At 37.4% G+C, this 14,523-nt stretch overlaps 1 long non-coding RNA gene across 1 annotated transcript; it reads left to right on the top strand.

Annotated features, from left to right (window-relative positions):
* The first annotated feature begins 12,125 nt into the window (after nucleotides 1-12,125).
* Nucleotides 12,126-13,968, top strand: LOC131926061 (uncharacterized). The gene is made up of 3 exons (XR_009383434.1): nucleotides 12,126-12,287; nucleotides 13,155-13,250; nucleotides 13,713-13,968. It is a non-coding gene; the product is annotated as an uncharacterized LOC131926061 (long non-coding RNA).
* Nucleotides 13,969-14,523: the final 555 nt, after the last annotated feature.

Here is a 14,523-nt window from a genome sequence, read left to right as displayed (position 1 = left end):
ACACCAAATGTGTCAAACTGTTGGTCTGCAACCTTGGAGCTTCTTAAGCTTTCTTGGGGTATAAACATTGTAGCATATACCAATTCTACAAATAGCCTTGTGAGGGGGATTTCCCACACTCCTTTCATACACACCATTCTATTGCTCTGCTTCTCCTCCTCAAATGGCCCTTTTTCCTCCCAGTTCCCCCTGTTAGGCTCTGTGAACTTACCCCCCCCCCCGCCCCAGTTTGGAAGGAGTTGCTTGCAGCTTCTTGCTTGTGCCCTGATGGTGCATTATTTGAAGTGTAATATTTCCCTTCTCTGACAGAATTGAGTCTCCATAATAAAAAGTCTGTCCACCGTCCTTCATCTACTGCCCAGAAACTTCCCTGACACTTAGGTGTCATTTAAAACATTTTTGCTGAACTCTTAAAACAGCACTGACAGCTCTGGGGTCTCATGGGCTAGGTCAAAATTACCATGAGCTCTTGGCAAGAAAGTGTTTTGTTTCTCACCGTTCTTAGTTTCAAGTCATATTTCAATAACACACTGGTTACTTTTCTAAGACCTGGTGTTTGTTCCCTGTCCATAAAGGAACTTATATCTTTGTTGAACAACAGTGACACTGGAAAGACATGAAAGCACTTTAGCAATTTGAGATGAAAATTCTCAAAACTGTTCTTGGCTATATTCTCTTCCAGCAGAAGTTGCAACCTCTCTCTGAGTCTGTCTGCCTAAATTTAAGCCTCATTTCCATGTCCATCTAAATATGTCCTCGCTGCCTCCACCATCAATTAAGTAAATGCCGCGTCTCTAACTCATTTCCTTTCAGAGGACGAGCTCAGCCGTGCTCTGTTTATTCAATTATAATGGCTGTCTCTGCACACAGTGGTCCATTGCCTCCAGTGCCATTTCTCATGCATTTGTTTATTCGCCCCAATTAGGCTCAGAGCTCTACAGACAGCAGTATTTTTTCTTTTATTCTTCACGGCATAGGCTTGAGAATTGAATGTCTTCTAGATTTTACTGCTATCTGTGCTGGTGTCTTAGTTCTTTATCAAATAAACATATTGTGTACTCACACTATACATAGGTCCATTATAAATGGGTATTTGGTGGCCTATACAGAGCACTGGTACCTTCTCTGGATACTCTGTGGGCTAGGCCAGGCAGCCCAGGGAATACAGGGACTCTGCTGCTTGTGGCTTAAGACTTTAATCCCAGAAATCAGGAAGCAGAGGTGGGCAGGTCTATGTGAGTGAGACTGAGGACAGCCTGGTCTACATAGAAAATTATAGGACAGTCTGCACTACATAGAAAGACCCTGTCTCAAAACAAACAATCAAATAACAACAAATAATAAAAACAGTAAGGAGTATCCTTAAATTTCGCTCCCTAGGGATTCACCATTACTTTTATAGTACTTTCATCATTGATAAGTAGGTCTCTGTCATAGGACCTAGCCCTTTTCTTCAAAATACATAATGATATTATATGCATATTTTAAATCTGTATATGTAATAAGCACATAAAAATGTAGAATTTTAAACATAAATGTGTAAAATATATAGTATACACAAAGTATGTTTATGTGTAAGTAGCATATTTAAAATATAACCATATGCATGTTTGTATAAATGTGGGTTTTATGTTTGATTTCTATTTCCCTCCATAGATTTTCTGTACCTAAGGGTCTGTCTCCAGTAAACAAATACCAAGTCTAACACAAAGCCTGGCACATAGTAATATCCATAAATATTCATTGAGGGAATGAATCAGTGGAAATCAACAGCTTTTTCTAATCATTAATTCTATCAGCTCTTAAGTCGTCTTGAGCAAAAAAAAGTATAGAAAGAAGAAAACTAGGAGCCTTAAAAAATTGCTTTTTATTTCCTCTTCTAAAACTTCACGGGTTTATGATCTGCCCCTCCAGGGAAAAGGCTCCCATTCCTCTCTGTTTGTTCTCAGCTTGACACAGAAAGAAAAGGGTGGGAAAACCTCTGCTGTTCACTGCTATTGCTGCCCACTAATAGAGAAGCCCCAGCTCTCCCAGGAGAACACCTGTCAGTAAAACCCTGCTGTCCAGCCAGTGAGGTAGAAAAGTAAGTGGACACTTTGGCCCATTCTGCTGTAGCATCCTGCTTCTCCTAAACAGTCCAACCTGGATGTCTTCAGAACACACCTAGAGCATATTATATGAATGTTTGTTCACTTATCACAAATCAAAACTACTTAGAAGAGAGGAAGAATATGATACAATCACAAGAGTATACTGGGAACAGACCATCTGGTTTCTGGTTCCGGCCTCAATCCTTTCTAAGTAAGTGGTAGATTGCAAACAAGCTATGAACCTCTGCTTTTCTTCTCTCTCCACCTTCTTTCTTAAGCAGAGATCATAAAATCTTTGAATTCATAAGACTTCATCCTAGAAGTCAATAACAGAACACACAAAGCCTTTGGAATAATGTCCAACATGCTTAATAATTGTTCCTCAGTCATTTTTGTCATTTTTATAATTACTTTTGTCTGTTTCCATTCCAAAATTAAGATAGAATTGCTGCTAATACATGATGATTAAATTTCCACCAAGACTAAGTAAGTGGGGAAATGAAAAACTCACATAAGTAATAGCAAGAGTTGAAAGGTGGCATCAGAAAAGATGTAGGAGAAAGACATGAAAAGGTGCAGCAGAAAGACAGGATTATCTGTTTGCTCTCTTTCACTCTTACCCTGATAGAAAATATGGCTTTATATACCTGTCAAGAACGTAATGAACACTAGTCTTACAGCATCTCCCACAGTCTAAGCAATTTGGAGAACAATTAATCACCATCCACTCCACAGTCAACTCGGCATTGCTGAGGAGTCTGCATTGACATACCTGGGTGGTTAGCAAACTTCCTCATTCAAAGGCTCTTTGACCCCCTTTTCTTCGTCCCAAAGGGCGCAATTACATTCTCCCCACACATCATTATAAATAGCACTATTAGTCCTTAAAGTAAGAGACCCTCTCACGCTGTATTCTTTCCTTTTTGATTCTTTATTAATACGTGTGTGATTCATTTAATACGTATTTATTTAGGTTCTTCTATGGACACGGCACTGCACTAGATACCTGATATAACAACAAATGTAAACCACAAACCAAGCAGCCATCAACAAATAGAGTCTGCTCCCATGAAGCTTCTGTCTAATTACAGCTCTCAACAGCAAATCACCAGAAATGTATGCCAGAAATTAGTTGAAAGCTTTAGATACGATGATGAGGTTGGGAAGTTTGAAGGCTGTCTTAGGACAATACGCTGACATTTAAGCATCATCTGAAGACAGAAAAGAAGCAGGCATTCAAGTTCCAGGCAAGATTCCCATGGCATGCAGAAAGAACAGCCGTACAGGTGTCGTGGTGTGGAGTGAGCATGCATGCATGCATCCCTGCATCTGTAGTGGGACATGGAGAGCCATGGGAGAATCACCATGAGGAGAGCATGGAGGAGCAAGTGGTGATCAGAGAACGCAGCTTCTTGTGGTATGAGTGTTCTTAATGTAGACCATGGCACCGTTAGAAGTTATTTAAACAGGCTACTGTGGCTTAATACATATTATAAGAGACACTCCTGGCTGCTTTATGGAGAACATGGGGGAAGAGGGTGTAAATAAAATATGAAGACAACTACCAGAACAGTGCAAGCCAGAGAAGATGCTTGTAGTTCAGACATGCTTAGGAGTGACTGAATTGGAAAGGGAAAAACCACGTAAAAGCCGGATGTGTCTGCTTCATGTGTTGGGTGACAGTCCCACTTGAAAAAAAAACAAACAGTAGAAATAAAATTTCTGTCTTGATCAGGTCTTTTCATGATATGATTTTGGCATTCCAACAGAGATGCTAAGTAGCCATGGGATCACACTAGTGTGGAGTTCCTCTGTCAATGGCCTCTGCACTATGGCCCCTGGCTTGTTTAACTCCTTCACTACAGGGTAAAACCAGTTAGTTCAAAAGTCACTCCAGGAGAAAAAAAGACAAAATGTTACACATGCATTTATTTTTCTTAAAGTAGGCTACCTAAATCTTTACCCATTTAAAGATATGCCTGCTCTGTGTTGTAGCTAGAGTTTTCCTGCCTGGCCCACAGTCAGGACAAATCTCTCTCACCTGCCAGTCCCACAGCCACTCAGACCCGACCAAGTAAACACAGAGACTTATATTGGTTACAAACTGTATGGCCGTGGCAGGCTTCTTGCTAACTGTTCTTACAGCTTAAATTAATCCATTTCTATAAATCTATACCTTGCCACGTGGCTCGTGGCTTACTGGCATCTTCACATGCTGTTTGACATCATGGCGGCTGCCAGTGTCTCTCTCTCAGCCTTCCACTTCCCAACTTTACTCTCCTCCTTGTCCCGCCTATACTTCCTGCCTGGCCACTGGCCAATCAGTGATTTATTTATTGACCAATCAGCAACACACTTGACATACAGACCATCCCACAGCAGGGTAAAACCAGTTAGTTCAAAAGTTACTCCAGGAGAAAAAAAGACAAAATGTTACACATGCATTTATTTTTCTTAAAGTAGGCTATATAAATCTTTACCCATTTAAAGATACGCCTGCTCTGTGTTTCCTATCAAACCTGACTCCACATCTCTGGTAGTTGGTAAATCCTAGCTCAGATGTATTTGGACCTGACATCTACTTCCTCAACAATCCGATGCTTTGTATGATTCCTTTGTCCTCCCCTATACCCTTCCATATCTCAGACTCTGGACAAGACTTGCGAATAAGGGACATTTCCCTACACCAGAGTTTGTCAAAGTAGCCCACTGAATCTTGTGTGAGCTACTGCCACCTTGAAGTCTTACCACTGTTCTTGATCAGTTTCAAAAACTCCTCAACCCCAAAAAAGCCCAAAGGGGAGGAGAGATCTTCTTTTAGATGCCTTTCTGATAAAGATTAGCAGTGAGAATTAATGCTGTTAGTTCAGGAACCTAGAAAACCAGGTGTCATGTAAAATATGGGACTTAGAGAGGAATCATATGTATATAACCACTGGGTCAGTGCCTGCCTACTTTCAGTCATTCTTGCTATGCACTGGTGATTCCTTTAGGACATACTCTGCCTCCTCCATGACACAGCCACGTACACTCTCTTCTTCTCTGCACTTGCAGTTTTCTTGTGGTTTTACCACATTACCGTAAGCATCTGGCTATTGTCTTCACCCAAAATTTTCCTTGAAAGCACAATATGTGCTCATCTCTAAATTTCAAAGATCTAGCACATCTGTTATAGATTCCTAAGTGAATATATTTCTGAATGACTGAATGAACAAGTGAGTGAATGGATAAACGATATGGTCAAAGTAAAATAGAAAAGTTAGTGATGGTGCTTTGTTCATAGACTACAGGTGACTCAGGCAGGATAGGACATCTTTAGCTCTCATGGTGACAGTGGTATTCTTTAATCTTACTTTTAGTGTCAAACTAGATCTCACTCTTACCTAAAATATAAACATTTAGAACTTTGGGCGTATACATGTTATGTGGCAGAAACTATCTAGAGAATTGATGGAGTTATACGTAAATATTTCAGTTAATTACAGAAGCAGCCATTTCCACAAAAGCTTACAGTGATAACAACACCAATGACTAGGTTAGAATTCATCTTCTAACTTTATATTAAATTCACTTCCCTCCTTTAAAAAGAAATTTGTGATAAAGAAACAATGGCATCTTAGGTCCTGTTGTGTGTGATCTCAATCTGAGTCACTTCTAAGAGGACTTTTCCGGTCTTAATTACCATCCATTTTCTGATATCAGTGCTGCTGTCATTGGACTTTCAATCAAGGAAGCAAAGCTAGTCCTAGGATGTTATGTTAGATTATTTTTCTTTATATTTTCTACTAAAACACTTCTTCTTAATACAAAATTTGGCATTTGTCTTAGGGTAACTATTGCTATGACTGAGCACCATGACCAAAAGTAACTTGTGAAGGAACAGGTTAATTTCACTCACAGTTCCATCATCAAAAGCAGTAAGGGCAGGAACTCAAGCAGGGCAGGAGCGTGGAGGCAGGAGCTGATGCAGAAGCGATTGGAGAGGGGCTGCTTACTAGCTTGATCCCCATGGCTTGCTCAGCCTGCTTTCTTATAGAACAAAGACTGCCAGCCCAGGGATGGCACCACCCACAATGGACTGGGCCCTCTGCCATCAATCACTAATTAAGAAAATGCCCTACAGGCTTGCCTACAGCTGGATATTATGTAGACATTTTCTCAATTGATGATCCCTCCTCTCAGATGACATAATACTTCATAGCAAAAATAAGTAAGGAAGCTGGTGTTGTGGCACATACTTTTAATCCTAGAATTTAGGAGGCAGAGGCTAAAGGATCTCTGTGATTTCAAGGTTAGTCTAGTCTACATAGTGAATTCCAGGACAGCCAGAGCTACATATCAAGATGCTGTCTCAAACAACAACAACAGCAACAATAATAATAAAGTAAATGACATACAGGTTCATTATGGCTAAATAAGTAATACAAAATTATTTATAAGGTCTCTAGACACATGGGAGCACAATACTTCCTATTACCTTAGCTGTGCCAAAAAGTTTGAACATAAGACATGTTAGATATTTAATGAGAACCTTTCAGTACAAAAGGAAAAATCAGCAAATTTTGGACATTGTGAGAAGCAGCTGAATACTAAAATTTAAAACCTCACTAAGTGCATCTTAGAATTGATTTTCTAATCCATTGTGTCACAACTAATAACTGAAGCAACTTCATCTCCAGGGCAGAGAGGAGCAGTTATCAAACATTAGAGTTCTGTTTTAAGTATCACATGTATCCATAATTGTAGATAATTATGCATTAACTTACACAAATATCACATATTTTGATTTATTGATACATGTTTGTGAAATACTGATTGTGATGGGTTTAAGATGTAAAACAATTAAATTTAAATTTTTTTTTTAGAATTTCTTACATGACTACTGTATTTATGCCATTTCTACATTACCCTTTAAGCCCTCCAATTCCTCCAACTTCCCCCTAACTCTCTCTCAAATTCATGACTTTTTCAATTATATGAGGGGTGTGTGTATGTGTGCGTGTGTGTGTGTGTGTGTGTGTGTGTGTGTGTGTGTGTGTTTAAATACAATATGCTGAATCCATTTAGTGTTGCTCATATATGTACATATATGTATATGTTTAAGGCTGCACCCTTGGGACGGGATGACCTATCAGGAGGTCCATCCCTGGAGTGGAAAACTGATTATTTCCCAGCAGCCACCTGGAGCTCTTCATCCATGAGTGAGACCTATGAGATTTTTTTCCCACCTACTTTGGGAAGTCAGCTGATATTGTCATTGTTCAGGTCTTGCTTAGGTGGCCATATTGTTAAGATTTTAGGGGTACAACTCCCTGTCACAATATATAGAAAAAGTAATTTTGCAATAGAAGCCCTGGTTCTCTGACACTTACATTTTCTCACTCCCTCTTCTGCTATGCTAGTTGAGACTTAGGTGAAAGGCTTCTGTTATAGATAAATGAATTGAAGATATGTACTACAAGGTCAGTTCTCTTCATATTGACCAGTTGTAGATTTCTGTAATGATCTGCAAAGGTCTGTGACATCAGCAGCCATGGGTAGTTTGACTAGGTTTGTAGCACCAGGCATGAATTCACTTCTACTGAGCTGGTCTTATATCCAATTACATAGCTGTTGGTGGTCACCATGATACAAGCACTACTACTGCAACATTGGAGGTATCGTGTCATGCTGTTCAGGTTGTGGCTCATGGGCTTTCCAGCTAGGTAGGAGCAGTGATTTTTTATTGTTTTTCCTGGGAAGCTTGTATAGCACCTTCAGATACTAGGAGAGTTAGTCCTCAGGAAGGAGGCTTCCAGGTCAGTTCCAGCTTGATTCCTCCAAGTCATGTGTCCTTAGCAATAGTTTCATACCTTCAATTTATGGAAGACAAGCAAGGGCAATAGAAATTGCCTGCGTTATTTACAGAGTCTTTTTGATTCCTTTGACCAAGAACTAGAAGAGAGGTTTCCTATGGCACTGAGATTTGCTTTAAATAGTCTATGCCACTTGTGAGGGGTATTATTACCCCAAGTGGTATAGCAATATATATATATTGACACATGTGTGTGTGTGTGTTAATTTTTAAATAAGCACAAAATAATGTTTCCTTGTGGTCTTTTCAATCGACATTGATGATTTTTTTTGTCTCTCTTTCTCTGTATTGCTCCCCCTGCCTCTTCTTCAGTTAAATTTGAAGCCTAATTATCAAATTCCCCCCATACAAATTATTGCCTTTGCTATCACCAAGTGTTTTTATAATGATTTGCCACTTATAGAATAGTTTCATAGTTATTTCTCAATGATCTTACTTTACTTTTAGAAACCTAAAAGTTAAGATAATAAATGCATACTTAAATACACATCATATGTATTCATATTCTAGCTGTTCTTTCCTAATGGCAAAAATAGATTCAGAAGTGCAAAACATTTTTTTTAATTAAAATGTAATAAACTTCCCAAATTGCCCCAGGGGTGAAGTTCTTTCCCAGCAGATGAAGATGATGCTTTGGCTGCCATGGAACATTAGGAACTTTTCTGAACACATACAAAAGGCAGGTCAAAAACTCTGTATTTTCATCACTTTACAAGTTAAAACAAAACAGAATAATGGTCTTTTATAGTAGACAAATTAGTCTTGCATGGTGAAGCATACCTTTAATCCTATCACTGAAGAGACTTGTAAGACCAAGGCCAACTTAGGTTACATACAGATGCTCACATTCAGAAAAAATAAAAACAAGAGCAATCAATATGTTCTAAAGCATTTCTCCATAATTACCAGACACTGTCCTTCTCTATCTTCTTCTTCTCCTCCAAGGCCACTCACCTACCCTTCTGTGTCTGAGAAGCAAGGACTCTGAACACCATCTACTTTAAAATACTTGGTAATCCCAGAGCTTATGTAGTGCCCATGGCTGGGAAAGCACTTTACAGCATCAGGTACCCGGTTATGTAACATTTCTGTAACTACTGTAGAGAAGATTATAGCTATAAGAATATTAATGTTCCCCACTGAGCTGCTGGGATTGTCCAAGACCACACTGGTGATAAGCCAAATATATTTCTAAGCATATTGCACACTACTGATTTTTCAACTATTAATAGGGATGAGGTTATCTCTATTTTATACATAAAGGAGCCGACACTCACAGTGATTTGAAAGTGTGCCATAGTAATACAATTTGCAAAAAGAGAAGCTGAATAAAAGCCCTGGAAATTAATCAAAACACAAAAATGTGTGTGCCTATTGGAAGGAATAAGAGGGACACGAACCCAGCATCTGTACCACATCCCAACTGTCACCCTAGCTACCATGAATCCACGTAAACTAGACAGTTGGATGTCACAAAAGGTTACAGAGAAAAGCAGAGGCTGCAGAGGATGCTCAGAGATTAAGAACATTTGTTGATTTTGCAAAGGACTCTTGTTCTATTCCCAGCACCTACATAGTAGCTAACAACTATCTAACTCCAGTTCCAGACAATATGTTGTTCTCTTCTGGCCTCTGAAGGTATTGTGCATACTTCATGCACAGACATACATGCAGGACAAACAACCATACACATAAAATAAAAATAAATCTTTAAAGAAGGAAAAGAAGAGTCATCAATTATGTTATGTATTGGAGACTTAATGAAACATTTTGTCTTGACAAGTGTTTCTGAGGCTTTAATAGGCTATCATGCCCCATAAATCTCCTTCTCTGAGCATAGAAGCATGCTATGCATCTAGAAGTCCAAGAAATGCTTTAAAATGACTTACCTGAGTATTCTTAAGGAATTCACCTGTCTATGCCAAAGCTCCCTGGACCGTTTACAAGGATATTGCTGTCATTAATCTCAAGAGAATTTTTTTCCAAATTTTTGACATGACAAATATTTAGTAAATTTGTGATATTTAGCATACAAACTATGGAAATATAGATACAAATCAACCTATGCATACACATGTGTATATATAGACATATTGGAGAATGTATGCAGATATATGCACACATTTATAGCATGGTTTACATATTCAAAGCAGTTCCCTAAAATGGTCACCTTGGAGAGCCATCTATTTCCCCAAAAAAATTTCAAAAACACAATTTTGGAGTTGATTTAGAGGAACATTTTAAGTGTTCTCACAATTATCTCATCTTTCCAGGGAGGATTTTTTTTCTGGAAAGAAACAAGACTATTTAAAGCAAGTAGGATCTGAAACTATGAAATAATGGCATTAATTTTCTTATGAAATTTGAAATTGGTTCTGAGAGCAATTACAGAAGTGAGTGTGTGCTACAACATATTGACTAATAGGCCCATGGGCACATGCCTGGGTTAGGCGGTACTTGCAATTTCTAATTTTCAGATTAAAGTAATTCACGATCATTTCAGTGTGTGTGTGTGGGTGGGTGTTATCATGCATTCAGTCAAACAATTTAAATACATGGAGTCCGTATGTAAAAGACAATGGAAAATAACTGCAAATATAAAAGTGGATGTTACATCTCTTTTTTTCAGGGCAAACTAAAAAGCAACTTTAAACATTGCATAAAACCAATTAGAGACAAGCTAGTTACTGCTGTAGGGAAAAGAAGGGCAACACCATCTGTTTACATTCTGCTTAATCTTCTGAATAGCTCTTTAGTTATGTCCTCAGAACTCGGGCTTCTCATACACAGTAAAAAAATAAAAGAAGTTACTAGGGCTGACTTCAAGCAGACTTGGATTTGAACTCAGATGAACTCTATACATGGAAGTTACCTAATATGGCCAAGTCTCGTTCCTCATCTATAAAATTACAGAATGAAGAAGAGTAAACGTGGCAGTGAAAATGCTATACTTGTCCCAATGCCTGGTAATTTCCAATAATAACAATCACTGCAAAACTAAATTTTAAAGTCATGGTTTTTATTTTTATGAGAACACTGCCAAAAGAAAACTTGATCTCAAACTATCATTGTTTACAACTATTAGTATTCTTCCACCCACCTATTAACAAGTATTTGTTAAATATATCTTACACACAAATCTATGTCAGAGATTCAAGGTAAATTGTATTTTCAGAGAGGTTATACTTAACTCCACAGGTGAAGGTTATACTGCATCATAATACAAGATAGAGCCCTGTCCAAGGAAAACATACACTGGGTGTGTTAGCACATTATAGAGAAACAGGCTCATTCTGAAAGACAGGAAATGATTCATGCTTCAGGGGATGAAAGGCAGAGTGGAAGGTTATCTTACGTAGAAAAGTTAAGAACATCTTAAAGTAAAGAAGAGAGACCCAAACATGTGGAGTATTTCAGGGAAATGCAGTTGTTTCAGTTGACATAGTGTTTAAAGGAAGTCTCAATATGTAGACACTACAGGCACCACCCTGAGTTCTGGGATGCTAAGAAAACAACGGATTTTACTTAGTAGGCAGTCATAAAACAATGAAAACTTTTGAATATAGGGGACCATAGTGGATGCTCAATTTCAGGAAGTCTATGCTGGAAGTGACCCATACTGAATGTTGAAGAGAGAAAAATTTAGAATTAAAAAAGACCAGCAGAAAAGTCAGTAAAGTGATTAGACATGTAACTGTTTAGACATGTGTTGACTACAGTACAAAGGACAGCATACCACCCTCACTGTGCCAGTAATGATCAACATTTTGCCTAATGTTACTAATTGATTTATTCCCTCATGATTTTTACTGGAATATTTAAAGCAATGGTCATCTTGTTATTTAAAAACAATTATGTGTTTACCTCTGATAAGGACCACTTTTGATAAATTATATACCCCTTTCTTATACCATAGGTCTCTAATGTTATCTTTTACACATTTGTATACATGTTTCTCCATTTATATCAACTATGACCCTCAATAATTTGTTCAAATCTAGATCCAAACAAGATCCACACTTTACTTTTGGCTATCATGTATACAACATACTATGGTACGGTATTTTATTTGGTGGTTATTAGGATGCTTCCCTCCATTTGTTTTTCTACATTTATATGTTAGGTGATATTATTTCATGTTTTATAACTAGACTGTTGCACTATTTTCTATTCCTAAGGTAAAACTGTGACTAATCTAACCTTCATCCAGCTGTGTCATAATTGCCATGTACAGGACATCATACTGGATGCTAAGTGTAAATAAACACAGCTATCTGTAAATCAGGTCCCCACCTCCAGGACTGCAGAATCTGGAGGAAAAATAAAGATTAAAATGCACAGAGGTAAGAATAAATGATGGTCATATAAATTAGTTAAGAGATAAATGTTACAGTGTTTTAGGTGGAGGGGTGAACTAAGAGATGAACTGAGCTTTAGGAGGGATTTAGCAGATCACATGGACAGGTTAAGGTAATTCATAGTTTAAGAGGAAGTTGAGTTAGGAGGAAATCAAAAGAAAGAGTTCACTGTGTAATTTCAAACTGTAGGCAGAAGAACAAGTTCATTCTACGAGTGAAAAATATAGGGTATAGAGACAAAATATCACATAGAGAAAATGAGAGACATTCTCAAGGGAAACTGAATAAAATACGCCAGTCAGTACAAACCATATGTAAAAGATTTGCCTAAAAACATATGTAAGGTCTGGCTTCGGAGAATATTAAATGGCAAGCAAAATAATTTGAATATTGTCTTCCAGGACAAGAGACTACAAGACCCATTCATTTTTCCATATATAGGAAACTATTAGATATTATGTAAAATTTTATGTTTCATTAATAGGCAAAATGCATCATTTCACAAGGGACTTTAAAGTGGTTTATACATTTCAATAGCAATAGTTTTTAAATATTTATGACAAATTTGCAAGAAAACTTAATGTTTTATTTTGCCCAACAGCTAGATTCTCCATTTTTAGAAAATCCAAACAAATTGGAGCTGATTTAATCAACTACAGCTGAGCAGAGAGGCCTTTGCAAGCAAGAATTAACTGTAGCTTGGTATAAAATAAAACCTTGACAAATTTATCATGAGGAAAAACTAGTAAACACAGATCTGCCAAAATCAACTTTTCATCTATTATTAAAGTGTGTGTTTTCTTCCCATTGATGGCAAATATGAATGACTCACAGTATTTTTTTCTTTACCAGAATAATACTGATTTTCATTATTGAAATATTCAAATGGCAACTGAGTTATCCAAGTCATCAAGGAAATTATATGTTGAATATGACACAGATTTATTGGTAAGTAATTTCTTCCTGCATGTTTATTCTTTGTAAAATTATGAATGAGATAGTCTATATAATTTTACATTTTAAAAATATTTTAGAGTACCTATATGTCAGGATTTTATGCTAGGCTTTGAAGATAATAAAATCATATAGGAAATCATAGTATTCTAGTGGTATACATTCAAGAATAGATAATCATACACTATACACAAAACACAAACTATGCACACCACAGCACATTCATGCACACACACAGAGAGACCCACCACAGTAATAAATACATGCACACACACATGCATGCACATACTACATACATCACCACCACCAACTAAAAGGATTAAAATAAAGAAATCATTTGCTTTATGTTAGTGTTCCTCATTAACAAAACTATTGACATTTGGGATAAAATATTTCCTAGGACTGAAGAACTATCACTTCTTCAATTGTGACAACAAAACTGTTTCCTGTTTGCAGATACTGCCAGAAGTCCAGTGAGAACTGAGGATAAAAATCACTTGCAGCTTGAACTACTGGATTAGGAGTTTTCTAAATGCAATTTGCTAATGAAGACAACACACTGCTGAGGAAAAATCCTAGTGTTTGGTGGCTGATGCAACTAACTTGAAATAAAGCATTTTCGGAGTACAAAATAATGAAAAGGTGATTAAGCTCAAGTTTGAAAAAGGTATAATTAAGTACAAGTTGTGTTTAGGGGCCATGGAGCTTTCAGTGTTTGGGGTATAATTAATAAAAATGTATAAAGGAATAATGGAAACTCCAGCACTATAAAAAAGCAATCAAATTGTTGAGATCTTTAAATAAAAAGGCTTTTTCATTTTGTAGAAATGCTATTTGAATATACAAATGAACTTAATAAAACATGATTTTGGAAATGTGTATGTGGTATTAATCTATATAAGAAACTACTTGGTGTGATTCAATGAAGGATATATCTGGAAGAAATTGGAGATCCTGGGGACAGATGTCCCAGTGGGTGATGAGAGGGAAGAACATGTATTCAACTGTGGACCTTGTGTCTGTGTCTGACTTGTGAGTTGTTGAGATTGTCTCATAGAGTCAACACACCACAGTAGGACTTATCAACAGATTTTCTCCGTCACTCACGGACTCGGTGTGGAAAGTTGCAGCTGATGTTGCAGACTATTGAGGCTAAAGATGTATGATTCCAAATAGCAGCTCAGCAGTGATAAAGAAAGTATGCATCTGGGCTTTTGAATAGTCTCATTAAAGAAAAAAAAATCAAATTTTAAAGCCTTGGACAGAA

The sequence above is a fragment of the Peromyscus eremicus genome, chromosome 16_21 (assembly GCF_949786415.1).
Source record: "Peromyscus eremicus chromosome 16_21, PerEre_H2_v1, whole genome shotgun sequence".
NCBI lineage: Eukaryota > Metazoa > Chordata > Mammalia > Rodentia > Cricetidae > Peromyscus > Peromyscus eremicus.
Note: the sequence above shows the minus strand (reverse complement) of the source record. Positions and strands in the feature narration are given on the sequence as shown.